Source organism: Thermobia domestica, chromosome 10 (genome assembly GCF_964235325.1).
Source record: "Thermobia domestica chromosome 10, izTheDome1.hap1.1, whole genome shotgun sequence".
Lineage (NCBI taxonomy): Eukaryota > Metazoa > Arthropoda > Insecta > Zygentoma > Lepismatidae > Thermobia > Thermobia domestica.
The window spans coordinates 25,407,087-25,428,129 of NC_137463.1; the positions used below are offsets into that span (position 1 = coordinate 25,407,087).

At 36.6% G+C, this 21,043-nt stretch overlaps 1 protein-coding gene across 1 annotated transcript in view; it reads right to left on the reverse strand.

The window, feature by feature from the left end:
* The window catches only part of LOC145661419 (uncharacterized), a 35,516-nt gene extending 15,814 nt beyond the window's left edge, over positions 1–19,702 (reverse strand). The window contains exon 1 of the mRNA XM_081726721.1: positions 19,569–19,702. The gene's annotated coding sequence lies outside the window, so the exon portion shown is untranslated. The remainder of the gene's footprint in view (positions 1–19,568) is intronic.
* Positions 19,703–21,043: the final 1,341 nt, after the last annotated feature.

Here is a 21,043-nt window from a genome sequence, read left to right on the forward strand (position 1 = left end):
AGGACTTGGAGGCAAGCTGCACATGACAAGTCGGTATTCCAGTGCTCACTTGATTGGGATAACACGAAATCAGTTGGAATCACCCAGATTCCAAGATATGATCAAGTACGCTTTCGGCAAATGTGGATACATCGACCTTCCTGACGATTTTAGTTACCAGTCAGTGAGATACTTCTCTTTCAGTTTCCACACAAAGGATCCAGCTTTCTCGACATGTTCGATTCCGGACGACTAACACTGCATGGAGAAGAGTTTTATTCAGTGCAGTTGGTGTCTGCAACCACTGTGCTTTTATCAATTCTTTATGAACAACATGGGCGCACCCCTCCACGAGACACTCAAGCCACGCTGCAGAGTGATCGTCATGCATATGGCCCTCATACTTGCATAATGAAGATAATGTCCTGGCAGATACCACGTTTCTACGACCGTGGCGTGTGACTTAAGTGGCTATCACACATAGACCAGAACAAAACCCAATCTTCAGCAAGCAACATTCAACGGAGCCGTGTTTTCTAGACTGCTGCTACAAGACGGACCGTCGGAAAGTTGAAGAGCGATAGTTTATAGACGATATATATCTTGAACCCTTTCCAAATCAAAACTTCGAGGTAGACTCCGCGTGGGACCCTACGAAGGCCCTGGGGCAAACAGTTTCATTTCGATAAATTGCACGTTCTAAATATTGTAACACGTGTTTTAGAATTTTGACACCTGTTTCACCGTTTTGGATTTCTAGTGGTGGCCATGAACTATTAGCTGCAGACTGTTTTCAAATTCTGAATCTTCCGCCATTTCACACAGAGTTTGTAATGAGCTGTGAAACTTCTGTTAGCGTTTTTCTTTTAACACCAGCTTTCAAACGATATGCTACTTGTCCCTCTTTTAAATTGCAAATTTTGAGTTGGACCCCACCTGGGATCGTGCGGGGACCCTGGGGTAAACATTATCCTTTCGATAAATAAGACTTTTCAAATAATGAAACGCATGTTTTAGAATTTTGACACCTGTTTTACCGTTTTGGAATTCTAGTGGTGGCCATGCACTGTTAGCTACAGACTGTTTTCAAATTTTGAATCTTCCGGCATTTTGCACAGAGTTTGATTAGAGCTGTGATACCTCTGTTAGCGTTTTTCTTTTAACACTGGGTTTCAAACGATATGCTATTTGCCCCTCTTTCCAATTGCAAATTTTGAGTTGGACCTCACCTGGGACCCTGCGGGGACCCTGGGGCAAATATTTTCACTTCGTTAAGTTGTGCTTTTACAATGATGAAACAGGTGTTTTGGTGTTTTAGCATAGGTTTCAACTTTTAGGGGTAGCAACATACTTTATGTACACCTGCTATAGAAAATAGGTAAAAATGTTCTGTATATTTTAGCCCCTGCAAAGGCGGGGTCACTTCCGGGCACGATACGAACACCTGTTTTGGAACTTGCTCGAGAAGTCCTATCAGGAAATATATAGAATGTCTCCGAATTCAAGGTGCAGTTTCGATATCATCCCTGGTAAGATGTTGATTATACAAAAGTCCAATATTGAAATTATGATTTACGAGTGTTAAACACAAAAAAATTAAAGCATTTCTTCTTATTTTCTGTTACAAAATTAATCTTTATAAAGAACTTTTTTGTAGTTATTTTACTACATAGGAAGGCCTATGTGAACAAATAGTGGAATTTTCTGTTTGTAAAATAATTCATAATATCACAAAGGTTTCTCTTTGATTTCTTGTTACATTTTAAGTATTGGAATGGGATATTAGTTCTCTACGAACTCGATGATGTTTCCTGCAATTTACACACACACACACACACACACACACACTATGGTTGGCAGTGTGAAAATTACGGGGACCCTCACTTCATTACTGCCTTCGGGTAACCGGGTGTATCGGGTTCTCGTATCTTTTGCAAGCTGCGGAAAGAGAAAAAAATCAGCTACAAATCTGACATTGCCATGAAAAGCTCAATAATTACGAGATATATTGATTAAAATTCACGTGTGTAAAATCATGTATCCGGGGTACTAACACGTTGAGAAAGTTATTATCGGGGAACGGAAGTACGTCATGCAACTTCCGCAAACAACACTATGCTATTGGGGAAACATGTAAACACACCAACATACATGTACCACATTGGGGTATAATGTGTAAGTACAGTTTTTTTCTCTGTCATCTTGTGGGGAAACACACGATTCCATCATTTTTTTACATTGCAGTTAAAACGTACACATTGGGGAACTTCCGGTCTATCAATACGTCATGGCAACTGTTGCAAACTCTTTGTATATTTCTGCTAAAATTTTGGTTATCAGTATTCCACGCTTACACTTACAGCCTCATTCTGTATTGGCGTGCAGCAACGCAACACAAAACTTGGGTTTGCGGTAGTCAGCATTGCAATTATTATTGGCTTTCGCTTTTTTTGTGTTTGGTTGCGATATGCAAAGTTTGCAAAGGCAGATATGGAATGTTGTCCATGATTCTTCGCTTATCTGTTACATATTGCGTTGTCAACCTATCAAGAACAACTGCAAATATATATAAAAATAAAATTTAAACATGAAATGCCTTATGCAGAGTTCTGACGCATGATTGGTTCCATACTAAAGAGTTCAAAGAACATATGTTTCCTTTAGTAGTCAGCCTTTAATACGACGCTAATCATACGTCAACACGACTCTATAGAACCCGAAGCGTTTATCATATTACTTAAATATATAATTACCAAATATTGAAAGAAGGCCTCATTCCGTACTGGTTTGCTTAGACACAACGAAAAACTTGCTTTTTGGATAGTGATTATCGGCATACCACGTTGCCAATCTAAAATTTTGCCAAAACCTATACTGAATGAACAAGGGAGATTGCGTATCGCTATTATCTGCAGTTAAAACTAGTAGAGAAAAATTTAAAGTTCGGATTCAAATCAACCTGTATCTGAGCCATACGAAATGAAATAACGTGCCAGACCGCACCAGCCATCTGAAGTATGAAATCAACTTGCAGCACGGACCGACGATAGACAAAGTCGTTACATAATATTGTGACCAGTACAGCCTGTAAGGAAAATGCATGTGCTGTTACAAGTAGTTAATAATAATAATAATATTAATAATAATAATAATAATAATAATAATAATAATAATAATAATAATAATAATAATAATAATAATAATAATAATAATAAACCTTCGATTAAGATTTGGCACTAAAGGACACCATACATAGTCGATATCAATAATTCCTTAACCAAGGATCAACAACAAAGAACAAATTATTAAGGGTCTTGAATACCCCCACGATTTTTCTTCTTGAGTCCATTGATTTACATGAGAAGTGTTCTGTTTCCTTTGAAATAAATTGAGTTTTCAACGGCTTTATTTTATTGATATTTTTCGTCAGGTCTGTTTATATTTACTAATAGCTGCTTAAAAATCGTTACAAAAATTTTAAACCCAAATTAATTACAAGCTCTTGCCCGGCTAGCTTATGCATTCAGAAACACACATCTCGATCGTCTACTTGGTTTGGCATTGAATCCAACTTATCCACTCCCTCACCTCTCCTTGTCTAAATTGGGCACAGTGGCTCAGTGGTAGAGCGTTCAACTCTGGTGCGTGGGGTCCCTGGTTCGATCCCAGCTCTCACAAAGTGAGGCTTCGTAGTGGACAAACACCATGTTAATGAGTTGTCCCATTTCCTCCCACTATTCATTCCACGATTTCATTCATTTCTCATCATCACCGTATTCTTTAGCCTAGCCGTCATAACGTAGGACGTAAAGCTGGAAGATTTCATTTCATTTTCCTTGTCTAGGGTAGTGTATGACGTAATATACACCTTCCATTCAGGCGGAACAAACAAAAACTAGGTTTCCAAGTTTCATAGCCCTAAAAACCGTCTCTTTCATTCGTTTGTTCTGAAATGCCTTTTTAGAACCTGAATTTAAAAATGTTACAAAACGTTGCTATAGCTTTACAAACGCCTTTATTTGCATTCTTTCCCTTCTACAAAGACTACAAGCTAAGAAGACGGTCCTTGTGAAATCTATGGAAACTGTCAATCACGACAGTAGATTTTTTAAAATTCATAAACATCCAGCAGAGGGTGTAGGATATGATATACAACAATGGGAGGAAACCCCGCCTTATTGTGTGACGTCACACGAATTACCTTCCGTTCAAACACCTAAGTAAAGCTACCATTTTCCTACTGGTATGAAAATAGCTCATTACCAAGTTTCTGTTAAAAGCAGGATAATTGCTTTAGTTGACCATATGGACATGAAGTGCAGTGAAGCAGGCGCGTGATATGGCGTTAACCTTGCAACAGCACGGAGTTTGAGGAGGAGATATGAGGAAACATGAGATGTAAGACCAAAAGAGGAACTGGGCTCAAAAAGTTTTCTTTGCCGAAAACAACCAAAGGTTAACTGCCCAATGCTGTGAGAAGCCTTTCATGTCTGCTCGAAAGTTGCGAGAGGAAACCAATTTCCCAGGCGATCCTACAATTATCCGACAGATTGACAACCTGTCCGACTGTTATTTAGTTTGATGTCATACAGGGCTGCTGTTAAGGAGCGGTTAACAGACGACCACATGCTTGACGTCTGTAATATGGGGCAGGTAAATATTGCACTGTGTGGAACGAGATCGTTTATACAGGTGAAAAATACTTTCCAGTGCAAACATCGAGACAAGTGTATTTACCGCCCACATGGAAAAAATTATGCCTCTGAATGCGTTTGCCGTTCAGGTAAAAAAAAGTACTGTAACAATCCACTGCTGCTGGTGGATATGCAAGACTTCAAATTTCAGTGGAATCTACAAGATTCCTTGTCATCTGAACGTCCACAAGTAGAGATGCTCATGAGACAAGATTTGTGGCTGTCTCGTCTCGAAAATGTGCTGTAAAAGTTATGTCTCGACTCGAAAAATGTATATTTCTCTATTGGAAGAGCCGTGTCTCGACTCGAATTTTGTCAGGAAAATCCTGTCTCGATTCGTCTCGTGTGCATCCCTATCCACAAGGATTAGGAAAATCTGGAAGAAACGCTTCCGGAATAAAATCTCATGTAGGTGACGGCATATCATACTTACAACAGGATAATACATTGATACTTAATACAAATGTGATTCGGACATGGTTGCAGAGGCAACCTGATGTCGAAACAATTGACTGGGTTCCTCGTGGAGCAGATCTGATATCTATTGAAAATGTATAGGCCCCTGTTGCCCGACCATTGCGGGAAACGTGATTAAACAATCCTCCACGAAGATACGACGAGTTATGGGAACGTGTTGAAGATGTGTGGTCAATCTTTTGCACACAACGCTATATCTCTCGCCTGGCGGATTCAATGCTACAGCGTACGGCAGCTATGATGGAGTCCTAAGGCAACTAGACATACTATTAATAAACGCTCGCCCACAACAGGATCAGCCGTCTCGAAGGGCACCTAATTCGACCCACTTATTAGCAAAGTTTTATCAAATACTTTACGCGACACCTGTAAATGTACGTCTCAATGAGTTCTGCACTAATAAGCAGACTAATTTGTGAGACATTATGGCAGAGTGGTATTACGCTTACTATGTAAACAAATATTAGTTGAAGCAGTGGTTCAAATCTTGCGAAGAATTGCCGTACTCTTTTATCACCAGGGAGATTTGCATTACGTCTCCTGCTATGTCTGCCTACGTAGCTCCGTCACATGATACATTGTACGGTCCGCCATACGTTTTAGTTAAACAATTCAAAAATAAGTAAACAAATAAACAAGTACCTAGGTATATACGAGTAACAATGGAATATAGTATTTTAACTCGGCTGGCGTCGTTGTAAAAATGTTCATCATTGCTTGACACCGGAAGATGAGTTAAATTAAGATTTCAAGATTTTATATCAAAGTTGAAACGTAAATTAAAGAAAAAACATGTATTAGTAGTCTCATATTTGAAAATAACTTTGGCTATATTTAATTAACTAGCTGCTTTTATACTTAATTCAAACCCGAAGGTCTAGAATGTACAAATTAAGTGTAGCCAGAAGAAAATAGTAACAAGAACGGCCAAGTTTCGAGGTCAGGACCACCAGCGTAGGAACCTCCTTATCTAACCTTTTATCTAACAAGCCATGACGTAACCATGACATTTTGTAAATTATAAATCTGCATCTAAGTGACACCATTACGCGTATAAGCAATAACTGTTTTGTTCTTTTTCTCTTGGAAAACGCGACATATTTACGACGATTTGTTGCATTCTCAGCTAGAGCTTCGAAATATATGTTTTGTCTGAGTATATTGTCTATTTTATCAGACAGTTCTACCAAATACAACTCAATTCCTACAGCAAAAAAAGAAACCCTTACTGACTTAGAAAATATTCCTAAAGAGGGGAAATGCCATCATGCGCACTGGACGGCGATAGGTGGGGTAGCTCCAAGGAAAGAGAGGCCTTATTTAAGTTTCGTAAATCCACTCTGCAGGTTTTTATATAATTTCACACTTTTTCCTCATTGTCTAAAATGCACACTACTTTAGCTTCAGATGAACAAGAAGTAGTGAAAGAACCTATAGGCTGTGAAGTCTACTCAAATGATGTATCACCTCTTTTGCAACAACTTTAAATTTTCGAACACTAATGAAGGAAAAGATTGAATGAATTTTCAACTTAGATTGAATTATCTAAAAATTTTAATCTTAGATAACTGTCATTGCTAGTAGTGTTCCGTATTTGTTTAGACTATTACTCTTTTATAACCGCATCTCACATTTCTGTGACGAGAGCAACATCTAAGGGAGCATTCATTCAACTAAATTCCATTGAAACCTATATTCATACTACAATAGTGCAGATGAAGTTGGGCTCTTTGACCGTCTTCAGCATGTAAAGCGAAAAGAGCTACCAAATTGATACTGAAAAAGTAGTTGCCGAATTTCTATCGGAAAAAAATCAACCGCATAATTGTTTTTCAGATGGTAATTTATAAGCATATTTAAGTTGGTTGAAATTCCTCCGTAGTTGTGGGGGCGAGACGCTGAAACAATCCCTACTAAGGGGTGGAGGTAGTCAACGAAAGTCAGAGGGGGAAGGTATATGAACGATATTAGTGTCGAATTAATAGTCTTCGGGGTCGCAAAAATGAATAATGACACTATAAATGATGCGTAACTCTAAGTTAGGCCTTAGTTGGCATGACGCTCAGAGTGTGGGAATGACACTCAAAAATAATCGAAAACATCCTATATTTGTATCGAATGCATAGTTTTTAGGATCACTAACATAAATAATGATATTCCAGATGTGGTATATGTCCAAGATCGGCCGAACTGGTCTGGGGGTCACTAGGGGACTAGGGGAGAACTAGTGAAGATCTAAGGAAATGTCGTTGCTGCAGAGAAGCATTAACCCTGACCATTCTTTAAAATCATGACTGCTTTGCAAAGATGTAGGCAGGAATTTATTTGAAAGATGGAAAGCTTTTTGAGGGATTCACATTTAGTAAGAGGACAAACTAAGTTAAAATATCTAATATCATTTCTCAAAGTAGTTAAAATTTAGAGAAAAGTATCTTAAAACTGTAAATACACGCCAAAGCACCATATGCATATTTGAACTATTAGACTATATTTTTCAATGATCTTGATCTGAATCGAAACGTACAATTTCAATGAAATTTCCCCTAAGAAACACTTTCTAACACAGACGCTGTAACAGTTCATTTGATGCTAAAAGAAGTTAATATTTCATGAACGTACTTATGTGGTCGTAAAATAGGACAACATGCACATTTCTTCCGTAAATTTTACAAATTTATGTTGTTGTAAAATAGCTCACATGGTCACACTAAAACAAATAATGTTAATTGAAGTAATGTAAATGTCGTCTTACTATATTATAGTGTGCTTCGAAAATGGGAAGATGTCCTTATACATAATAAAAGACTCCAACCCTTTTAGGATTTCCGATTTTTGAGGTAAATTTTACGCTTTCACTCAAACAGCTACAGCTTGCTTACTGTCTATCGTAGAATCATGGTCTTTTTTCAAGGTAAAGTATACTTTGTAACAGCACCACTCGCTTGTCCGTATTATACACCAGAACCAGAAAATCGGGAAAATTGGAAGATTTTTCGAAAAAATTCGAAACTTGCACCCCTCTGGCCTAGGCCTGGATTCACGTAGGAATCTGACTTTTTACCAAAAAAAAAAACGCGTTGTTATGTACATAATACGTGTGCAAATTTTTAATCCTGAATCTTGAAAACTAAGGTCGGGAGAAATTTTTGAAAGTCTGAAGATGACTCATGTATATATATATATATATATATATATAGGGTGTTACAGATAAAATGTCCAGTGCTTATAAATCAGAAACGGCTGAGAATAAAAAGATGAAGCGAAAACTGAGACAGGAAAATGTTATAGGGCACATCACATGATATTGTTGTGGTGAACCCCAGGGCCCTCCTTGAAGAGAACCCAGGGGCCAACTTCAAATTTTCAAATTGGAACATGTATTGAATCATACCTCATTCGGTAGTCCTTGAAAAACGAAACAACTTTTGTAGGAAACAATTTTTGATTTGGGCGACCGTTTTCAAAATGGACGCAAAAAGTTGGTCCTGTATCAGATAAAACTTCCAGTGCTTATAAATCAGAAACGGCTGAGAATAAAAAGATGAAGCATAAACTGAGATAGGAAAATGTCAAGGGCACATCACATGATCTTGTGGTGACCCCCAAGGCTCTCCGTGAAGGGTGCTAACTTCCAAGTTTCAAATAGGAACATTGGGTGGTTCATACTTTATTAAATAGTCAAATGAAAAGAAACGACGTTTGTTGGAAGGAAATTTCGATTTGGTCCACCATTTTGAACTAGTGCAATTGGGAAATGTCATAGAGTGCATTGAACACAACGTTCTTTATTCCCACAAAAGGCGCAACATGTTTCACCTTTCGGAGGAGGATTGTAGAGACCGGACCATTGTAAAGGGAAATGTATGTAGTTTACTTCATGGTTGAAAAACTGAACAAGATACGTTTCTTGCAGAATGTTTTTCCTGTCAGGCAGGGTTTATTGAGATCGGAACGATTGAGTGGTTTAGATTGGTAATACGAAGAGAGAGCAAGTTGTATTTTTGCGCTTTACGCGTTATCTGATACAGGAGGTCCAGGGAGAACTTCAAATTTTCAAATGGGAACATGTATTGTATCAAACCTCATTCGGTAGTTCTTAAAAACGAAACAATTCTCGATTAGGGCTTCCGTTTTCAAAATGGACGCAAAAAGTGGGTCCTGTATCAGATAAAACGTCTAATGTATATAAATCAGAAACGGCTGAGAATAAAAGATGAAACAAAAACTAAGATCGGATTTATGAGCGCTGGGCGTTTTATCCGATACAGGAACCAGTTTTGCGGCCATTTTGAAAACGGTGGCCCAAATCGAAAATCTTTTCCTATAAAAGTTGTTTCGTTTTTCAAGGACTACCAAATGAGTTATGATTCAATACATGTTTCCATTTAAAAATTTGAAGTTGGTCCCTGCGACAAATTCAAGGAGGGCCCTGGGGGTCACCACAACAACATGTTAAGTGCCCTATGTCATTTTCCTATCTCAGTTTTTGTTTTATCTTTCTCTTCTGAACCGTTTCTGATTTATAAGAACTGGACGCTTTATCTGATACTGGACCAACATTTTATATTCATTTTGAAAACGAAAACTGTTTTTATTCATAGCCGTTTTTGATTTTTTTACCTTATACAGGACCCACATTTTGCAGCCATTTTGAAAACAGTGGCCCAAATTGAAAATTATTTCCTACAAAAGTTGTTTCGTTTTTCAAGGACCAGCGAATGAGGTATGATTCAATACATGATTCTATTTAAAAATTTGGAAGTTGGTCCCTGGGCCCCCTTCAACGAGGGCTCTGAGTACCACCACAACAGCACCATGTGATGTGTTCTATGACATTTTCCTATCTCAGTTTTTGTTTCATCTTTTTATTCTCAGCCGTTTTTGATTTATAAGCACTGGACGTTTTATCTGATACAGGACACATTTTTGCGTCCATTTTGAAAACGGTGGCCCAAATTGAAAACTGTTTCGTACAAAAGTTGTTTCGTTTTTCAAGGACCACCGAATGAGGTATGATTCAATACATGTTACTATTTGAAAATTTGAAATTTGCCCCTGGGCCCCCTTCAAGGAGGGCCCCGGGGGCAACCACAACAGCACCATGTGATGTGTTCTATGACATTTTCCTATCACAGTTTTTGTTTCATCTTTTTATGCTCAGCCGTTTTTGATTTATAAGCACTGGACGTTATATCTGACACAGGACATTTTTGCGTCCATTTTGAAAACGGTGGCTCAAATTGAAAACTGTTTCGTGCAAAAAAAGAGCTCCTTCGTGGCTAAGCGGTTAGCGTACGCGTCTTTGGCGCGGGAGACCCGGGTTCGATTCCCGACGGGAGCTCATGTGGTTCGGATTCCACGTTAATCAGTAGGTCCACGTCTCATATAGCCTCGCTGCTGAACGGGACGTAAAACTCAAAATCAATCAATCAATGTTTAGTACAAAAGTTGTTTCGTTTTTCAAGGACCACCGAATGAGGTATGATTCAATACATGTTCCTGTTTGAAAATTTGAAATTTGCCCCTGGGCCCCCTTCAAGGAGGGCCCTGGGGGCCACCACAACAACACCATGTCATGTGCTCTAAGACCTTTTGCTATCTCAGTTTTTGTTTCGTCTTTTTATTCCCAGCCGTTTCTGATTTATAGGCACTGGAAGTTTTATCTGAAACACGATATATATATATATATATATATATATATATATATATATATATATATATATATATATATATATATATATATATATATAGATATATAGATATAGATATATAGATATAGATATATAGATATATATATATATACACTTCAAAAGTGTACTCCGTCATTTATATTTTCTTCAGTCTAACAATCCCTTTCCAACTGCACCACTCACATGGAATAATCATTAAAAACAGGAAGCTTTTCTGAAAAAATCACCCCCTGGGGCCCGGCCCAGTTTGACGTATAGATCTAAAAAATGTAGAAATAGCCAAAGGTACACATAATCCGTATGCAAAGTTTCAATCTGATATCTTGAAAAATAAAGACGTGAAAAATGTTTGAAATTTTCCTTAAGAAAGAAAAAAAGTCACGTCCCCCGCCCCACTTGGCGCCACCAAGTTGACCACCAGCTTCCAAAACACATCTGAGTTGTTCTTTGTTCCATTCTTGGCTTGACCAATAAAAAAATCTTGCTTAAATACCTGTTATAGAACCTAAATAAACGGTCGAAGACGATACTACGCCATAGTATAAAATATACCATAAATCCTAAAACGGTTAAATAAGTAATGTATACGACCTTCTTCAATATGAGACTTTTTTCTAGTAAATACCATCGTAAATCCTCGAAACACATACCTTTGCTTCAGCGGAACAACGCTGGAAGAGTTGGCAACATTGCACGCAAATCCATCGACTCGAAAATCATCATACACTCATTCGAGAGCGGGAAGTCGCTTACACACGGAACCGATTGTGCTGCCATCTATTGAAGAAAATTAGAACTATTTTACACACATTGTGTAAAGTTTACGAGTATAGAACCCTTTACTTGGGGAACGTTGGGGAACTTTTCAGAAGTCGCTAAAAAAACGTTTTCTACCATATTTTGGCCCTTATGAGACGGTTAAAACTATTTTTTCTTCCGGGGATCTGACTTTGTTCCCCGCATGGAAAAACCGTTCCCCACTCGCAAGGTGTGTATTCTTCAAAAGCTCCCCACAAACTCATTTTCGTCAACGCACACACACACACACACACACACACACACACACACACACACACACACACATACACATACACACACACACAAAAAGAGAGAGAGAGGGAGAGAGAGAAAAACACTATGTAAATTTTTACTTCCCAACTTGAAATATAAGAGAATTTTCTGGTTCCCGTAAGCTAATTGGAAAATTATAATTTGTTGCTGTCTAACTTTTTTTTACAGGAATTGAATTTTATAGTTCAATGTGCAGTTAAATATAGTGGAAAATTTTCCACCTAACATTACTATATATAATATCCATAAATGTCCGGCTTGTGAAAGGTTTTCCACTTGTTTCTACACGGCAATGAAAATTTTCTGATCCATGAAAATTCCTTTCACATGTTTCTACAGAGCAATAAAACTTACCGATTCTCAAAAAAGTTTTTTTTTTTTGCTTCAAAATGGTGAATGTTTTCCGACTCATAAAAAGTTTTTCAATTTTTCCATACAGGGCAGACAAGTTTTCGATTCATGAAAATCTTTCCACTTGTTCTTACATAGTGATGAAAATTGTCTCAGTCATGAAAATTTTCAAATTCTTTAAACGATCTTTCACTTTCTAACATTTCTATTAATTAGTTTTATGATTAGTGAGGAATTGTTACTTGATCACTAATAATATTTGTTTAGAACGGAATATTTTCATGAAAAATATAGAAGGAAATTTCCCATCTCACATCACGGTTAAACAACGATGTAGGAATAAGTGGAGTATATTTTTATAAATCGAAAAACTTTCATCACTGGCTCTGAGTGATGTCTGTCCTTCCAGTAAATTGTAGGTAAAGATACGAACACATTATCGTAATGGTGGGGCAAAATAAACTGGAAGAGCACCTGTTATTGCTGATAATTTAAATATAAATTCAATTAAATTGTTAAATTTAGAGGGCATCCTCATGTTCCTTAAAACAAGGAAATATACGTCCAATTTTAAAGATGAGGCTATTCGAAATTAGACACAACTTTAGAAAAAATAAAGGGATAACAGGAAGCTAAGAAGGAAAAGTTTGGGATTTGGCAATTGGAATCGAGCGCCGCCATTGCATTAGCTGTTGGTTTGACTGACCAGTGGTTTACGATATCCAGGTTTCATCTCCTTTTGCTATGTATGAAAAATGGTCGTCCTCCCAGTGGGCCAAAATGTCACGTACGATTGTTATCCTTAAGAAGAAGAAACAAGAGTGATTTTATTACTAGTCTTCAATTGTTTCTACTAGTCTTCAAAAGTGATTTATTACTAGTCTTGCTTAACAGTATTAAATCGGGAGATTATTTTGATTATGGTGGCTGAGAACACTCTTGTATAGAAACATTAATGCTGTTAAGCAAGTAATTTGCATGCAATTTTAGAATACCAATGAAGGTAATAGAGCTTTGAGGTTCCCCTTAGAACATCATGCAATGAAATTTGAAATTTGAATGAATGTTACGAACCGTATTTGCAAAAGCGGAGCAATTCATGTGCTTCACCTAACCAGGTCATAAGTAACTTTTATTTTAGTCTTGGTTTAAATCAGCTCAAAGAAGCCGTCAATTGTAAATTAAAGTTTAATGGTAGGACGACTTTATAAAGGACTATGGCAGCTCCTTTTCGGAAGTCAGCGTAGATAATTTGAAGACAGTAATAATTTGAACTAACTAGAAAGACAAGACTTACCGTCTACAATCAACAAGAAATTTCTCAATAATATTGCTTGGTACCCAACTTGTCGCCAATAGTTATTATCCTTTATTGCAGGAAAATGGAAAAGTAAATAATAAATGAGGTTATGTGGAGACAATATCCTGCGTGATAAATAATTCATGAATAGTTAATAACACTTGGCATATATATTTCATTTTAATAGCGTATAGAACCGCAAGATAAAAATCAATCAAGTATATTTTTATTCTAATCTTTCCTGTAGGAGTTATTGATAACTTGAAACATGGGAAAGGCTATTCCAGATATAGTTCTATTTCGAGTTTTTTTTTTTTTAATTCTAAAGTCTATAATTTACGTTATCTCTTAATGTCTTATTCATTCATTAAATTGTTAGTAGCGGGTTCTGGTATAGAGTGTGACTTGTTAATTACGCACTGCCTCTTACCCATACTCTAGTATTCCAAAGGAGGAAAACAGAGAAATTTCGAAAATGAAGGTCGCCATTAGTGTTGCAAGAAAGGGCGTTCAGCTTCCTACCTAGTCATCTGATCGTTTGAATGATTAAACTTACAGTACGTCGCATTTTTAATGAGGTCATAAGAATCTTCACAAATCTAACGTGATCATAAAATTTTAACCAATGAATTCTGTTTTTGCAGCTGTAAAACTACAGTAGACTTCCAAACTATGAAAATTTAATATAAAAAACTAACAGAATACTCGTTTTTCGCACGGGATACTACGTTTCAGTTTGGACATAGAGGGCTCAATCTATTTTTGAACTGCATCAGAACTGTCACTGTTTGTTTGAGCGACCACGAAAATTATGGATACGACATTAATATCGATAATTTGCAATCAATTTATATATTTCCCTTCCCAATATCCGAATTTGCAACTATGAATTTGGATTTAAACGGCATAGGAAGTATCACTGTTCATTTCAACGACCCCCAAAAAACTATAGGTTGGTCATTAATAACGGTCATTTTCGATTACTTTTATATACATATATCTCCTCTTCCCCGAAGTTGTGGGGCTGAATTAGGATTTAAGCGGCATAGCAAGTATCACTATCCACCTCAGTGACTCCGAAAAATGTGGATTCGGCGCTAATATAGGTTATTTTCGACCATTGAAATGATAGAAATCGTTCCAGGCTCTATCATCATCTATAAAGATAACCAAAAATGTTATGTCGCTTTCTGTGTAGGTTCGTATTTCATTGGCCCTCACACCGTGAGTTGAATGCGAATGGAGATGAGGAGAGTGTCAGTTGTTGGTGTGGGTATATCCAACATACTATGTGGTTGGGGCAGTTCAGTTACACCGTGAACGTGCGTAAGGACAGAGTAAAGATGTGACCTTCACAGAGCGTTATAAGGGCGTGTATGGTCTTGTAACGTACCTACTACCTAACTACTTAGATTTCAATATCATCACTGGGAGAAAGAGTATAAAAAACTCAATCCATTTTATTAATTATAATAAGGCAGGTATACTGGAATGGTACCGCAATAATATCCAATATTATCTTTTGTAATAGGATCGAACCAAGTTTTTCAGTGATAAGAGGTTATAGTGTATATTATCTTTACCATCTACGGACGTAAAATATAGTTGTAATTTAGGTTGCATGAGAAAAGCTAAATAGTTATAATGAAATAACCATTTGTACACAATCTTAAAAGTATCAAAAGTATGAAGCAGAAACAATTAAATAGCAGAATATTTAAATTGGACCTTACAATTTGCCTTAAGGGCTTTTGGCTAAATTCAATAATTATAAAAAGCAAATGGTCCAAAAATGAACAAATCAATTATTCCAACTTACCCATTGAAGAATCTATCTCATTAATGTAAGGAATAACAGGATATAATATTATATCACACAAAATATACCAATGAAACATTAACAAAATCACTTCAAACTATATACAAGCCATTCTGTATTTGATTCATCATCATAACTTTAAACTCGATATCTGGAATAATTAAACCACATAATTTCATTGAACAAAACTGATTTGATAAATTGCACTTAACTTTTCAATTTCGGTTGATTTTTAATATTTCAAATTATACCTTGGAATATACCGGAAATTATAGCGACCTAACATACAGCAAGAATATCATTGAAAAATCGACGTATTAGAACAACTATTTCCATTAAGCTTCCAGTTGACTTTTTCCCAGTTTGGATTTCAAGACGATTATGACGCTATCGTCTTGTAGTGCGTTAATGTGCAAAATAGTTCTAGCAGTCGCCCATAATGGCGACACTAATAACTTGTACCTAACAGCTAACAATAGATTTTGCAGTGCAGTGATGGTGCAGCGGTGGTTTAACAAGTTTCAGGACGGTGACGAAACACCCGAAGACTCACCACGTGCCGGAAAACCAACACATGTACAGCGGGGGACACTTCTAAATGGTACACCTTAGCCGTAAATCTCCATATGGCTGTACCATTTAGAAGTGTCCCCCGCTGTACAAATGAAGATCTTCAGGCAGCAATTGAGGTACACATGTGAGGAACTAGGACTACAATTCAGTGCGAATGGAGAAACCATTCGGCAGAATCTTCATCAACTGCATAAGCACTACAAATTGGGTCGATAATTCCCACATTATTTCTGGGCCAGAAGGCATCGCGAGCAGATACCTGTGTCTTTGCTGTCTCGTCTGAGAAAGAAGCCATTTCTAGACAGAATGTTGACATGTAATGAGAAGTGGGTCCTGTATGAAGCTTCACAAGTCGTCATCATTCGTAAGCATACCATGAACCGGTTCAAAAACAGCCGAAACAACACTGCACAAGAAGAAAATCCTCCTGTATGTTTGATGGACTGCTCGCCATATCGTGTGTCGGGAATTGCTACCAGTTGGTCAGAGCATCAACGTAACTGCGTATTGTAAGCAGTTGAGTCGTGTTCAAGAAAAACTCAAAACCCTTCTGAATCACAAATGGGTCCTCCTGTTAGAGAACAACGCTAAGCCCCACGTGGGTAGGATAACCCGGGATACCATTCTATGAGTTGGATGGTAGACACTATTGCATCCGCCATACATCCCGGACATTGCACCCTCTGATTTCCACGATCACGAAAATTATTAATTCGACACAAATCTTACAAGAGACGTATACAAACCGTGACATATAGATATTTATGAAAATTGGTACCTTGACAATTGTGAATCTCCAATCATCGTGGTCATAGTTACTTGATCCGGAAATGTCTTGTTTACTCGTAACTTATACTACATATAATTACCACGGTGTCCGGGTGTGACTGTACCGAGTTGTACTCTAAAAACGCGGGGAAAAAGCAGAAAATGAAAAATGTGTACATATAACCTGATATCTATGTGAGGCAGACACATGACAAAGAACACGGCAGTAGTGTCAAACAAGCAGTGTCGTCACCCCAACATAAACTTACAGATTCTCAAATGAAGTGTAAATCATTTTATGCCATTAAAACGTGAAGGAAAAACTAGAAACGTGAAAGAAGAATTAGCATAAAACGTGAAAAAAAAACGCGAGAAATATTCGTATTTTGCCATACTAAAATTTGTTATCTTTCGTGTCACGGTTTTTCTATAACTTTTCAGGTGCTGCACTGTCGTTTCTGCGCTTTGCAAAGCATTCAAGATTTCATACAGTGTTGCAACCCCAAGACAGTTCGTCTAATAGCTCTCGGGAACGGCTCGAAATTTCGATTTCTGACAAACGCCATTGGAATTGCTGCGTTACAGGAAGACTTCCTGTTCATATTTCCACATTATGTCACATGGGAGTTCTACTTTCTACGGCTACTCTAACGTGCGCTCTTTTAGTGAATCCTCTTACTCACTGCGGCACCTCTGCCAGTAAGTCGTTAGCGACGCTTTGGCTGAATTTTCACTGCTTTAGAAGACTCATATTGTACGCGCGCTTCCTGTTGCTCACCTCCTGCTTATGTGATTCAAGGTGTTGTTTAAGAAATCAACGTCTTGAGTTTTCTGCTTCTCTCAAGCGTTGCTAAGTCTATAGATTTATCAGTGGATGTACAGGTATTTTATAGCAATACAGAATTCTTTTTTGGTGGGGCTATGATCTACGCACTTGTTTATTGTTCAACATATCGTTCAATTCATAAATTAAGGGTGCAATCTACTTCTTGCTAAAATACATGTAAGGAATTCGGTGAAGAGAAATATAATAATTTTTCTCTCGATCCAATAAAGTTGCGTTCGCAGGGTTAATAGATGTTTCTAAAAAAGCCCTGCACGTTAAGCTACAGAACGGTTTTTCATTCTGCATTTTTCTTTCCCTAATTTTCCCTAGTCTTAATCCTCAAGATTTATGGTTTTGGGCCTCCTTATTACTGTTTCTAAAACAGTAATCCAGAGATTTTTACGCAAACAAAGACGAACTGGAATTCAAGCAATTGTAAGTAAAAAGTGGCTTGTTTTCGATTTTCAGTTTCATATTTGAAGGTTATATCCTAACTATATATCACAATATATTAACTGAAGTAAATTAAAGGAGTACTTCCGTTTGACGTGGAAAGTTGAAATTCGGCATTACAGGTTTCCAGGACTAACGGACAGTAAAATTGCCAATAAATAAATAAATAAATAACATGAAAATTCGTCAGCTCATATAAGACATGTTCCAATCTCACTGTGTTGGGAAATGTAAATATTGCTGCTCAACTAGATGCTGGTTATGGGCGGCCCATTGAGAATCACAATCAAAATGTGTCGCAAAACATGTATGTGCTCAATATAATCACCAATTGCATTTCGTTTCGTGGCACCTTCGAATTGGCTTTAAGAGGACATGATAAAAAACAGACTCTTCTTCAAATCTAAAAAAACATTGAAAGTTGATCTTTTCATGGATTTGCTGATGGATTTACTGCAGGCATATACAAACTACTGTTGATTCCTTTGTCTATGAGGCTGAAGAGCAAGCGACTTTTACTACATCAACGAAAATTTGTCCCAGCGACTATCTTTTAAGTTTGTGTAAACAAGTGTAAAGTACCAGTTACTGACAGAACCGAACAAATTCATAATTTCACCTTGACAAATGAAGTTCGGTTATGTCTAAACTTTATAAAAAGAAACCTGAAATAAGAATGGAACTCCATTTAGGTACTTGTTTTGAAAAAGAAGACTCGTGGAGGAAAAAATAAACAGAGCGTTTTGAGGGGCTTCAGCTTAAGTAGCTCTCTGGAGATTCCAAATTTGATATATTTGTTTATTGTAAATGGAAACAGATTTGGAATGCATTCTGTCAAGTAGCAGCAAATTTCCGAAGGGGTAATAAGAGTGAGAAAGAGAAGGGTCGTGTTGAAAATGTACTCACTTTGTATCATAAATTTGTCTACAAATGGTTCTAAAAGGATACGTGATATCACTTGGATGTGTTCTTTATATCTGCGGGCCGGTCAGCCAGAAGCATGTCGAACTCTGAGAAGACCATTGCTAAGATTGAGCAAAGAAACCAGAGCAAATGTTTCCCAAATAATAAACTTCTAGTTGCGTATTATCAGAAGTACAGCAGCGATACTTTCTACGTCGATTACAAACTACACTACAAAAGAAATCAGAAGACCGGTGCACACATTACAAAGAAATCGAGCAACTCAGCGTCTTATTTGTTATATTTTTGTTGAACACATCGAGTTAAGGAAAGATTATTATTTATGTCGGAAGCATGAATTTTTTGACAATATGTTCCATAGTGATTAGGTGATGGATTGAAATTACTATTGTGATGATTCTAGTTTTGAACAGTTGTCCAATATTTAATTTTCTTTTTACAAAGTCTGTAAATAAAATGGCGAAGAACAAGGAGGTAATAAACTAAGAAAACGTACATACCTGAAGAAATGGCAACATACGACAGTGAATGCGTGATTGGCAAGGACGTAAATACTTTTATTGATTGTATTCTCGATGATTTTTTTTTGAAAATTTATACAATTCATTTACTTTCTCAAAATATAAGAAAAAAATCACTTTACCTTTTCACTCAGAAGTCCTTTCACTAATGGGTGTCCACGAGAACAAGAGATTCAAGTTGCATTAAACAGTGGCAGAAAATAGACATGAAGTTTGACAGACCACTTAATTACAGGGAGAACATACAACGTTTCTCTACCTTATAAGAATCAATTAATACTTGAAGACTATTTACATTATGTATATTGTTATTCTACCTTACAGGAGTCATTTGGAATATTTGCAAAATCCTTTCTCAATATTTACAATCTCCTAAGCTTCGAGAGGAGTTTCAAATAGAGATGTTAATTGTAACATGTGTTCAAAATAGCCAATAAAACAAAAGAATTTATTCCCTTATGCACTGAAATTGGGTTACGTTTCTTGACATAAAGTAAAGCAAACATATCTCTATGGTAACAAATACAACAATATAAAACTATAAGCATGTTTTGGAATATGCAAACAATGATCCAGAAGAAGAAAAAAGAAATGTACACTAGCCACTGTACCTCGTGTTTGAAATAAACAGTATATAATTATCTATCAGAAATTATAACGACCTACCGATGGTAGTCGTCAACCTGGTTCGGCTTAGTAAGATATATAAATCTCGAGTGGTAGTAATCTTCAATAATCATATACTATCGTTCTCACCTTTTACATAAGAATGATAACGTCGATAAACAGTGCGAAAAATGGTTTATTAAATGATATATTTTAGAATATATTTTCCTTAACACTGTCAAGTACAGAAACTTGCTGACTCGGTATCCATAAACATGTACATAGCAACAACTATCCCATAATAATATCTTACATATCTAAAAAACATTCTTCTTCTGTTATTATTAAATTAACATTCTATGAAGCATAGTGCATATGTATGAGCACTTTCTGCCCAAGGTACAGGTAAATATTACTCAATCCAAAGTATTTTGTTATATAAAATGTCGCCCGACAAATGGACTGAATATAAAAGTCATAAGCGAGTTTGGCTTTTATGTTCAAGAACCACTGGTCCGTTTACAATAGTGTTCTTAAATGCATATGTCCATCACATTTTGATTGCACCTCATATATATTTTCATTACATTTCATATATACATTAAACAAATATTACATTTCATCAATACTTATATTCAACTACATTTGTTATATTATTATTATATTTCTTATTAAAAATATCGTCGTTCATTTACTTAATCGCTGAGGGGTGCTAAATCAAAAATCGTAAGGGACAAACATGAGTTACAAATAGTCAGGGCGCATTATATGATAATCATTTTAGGTGATATTTTAAAATAAACATATAAGATTGAGCATGAAGACAGTCGTCGAATAATTAGCTTAATAGAATGAACCTTACTCTTAACATAATCTTTGACAATTAAGTTTTCAACACAAGTCAACCTAATATAAATAATCTTTGCTTCTAATCATTTATGAATCGAATTATAATTCTTGCATATATTAAAATCATTAACAAGAAAGAATA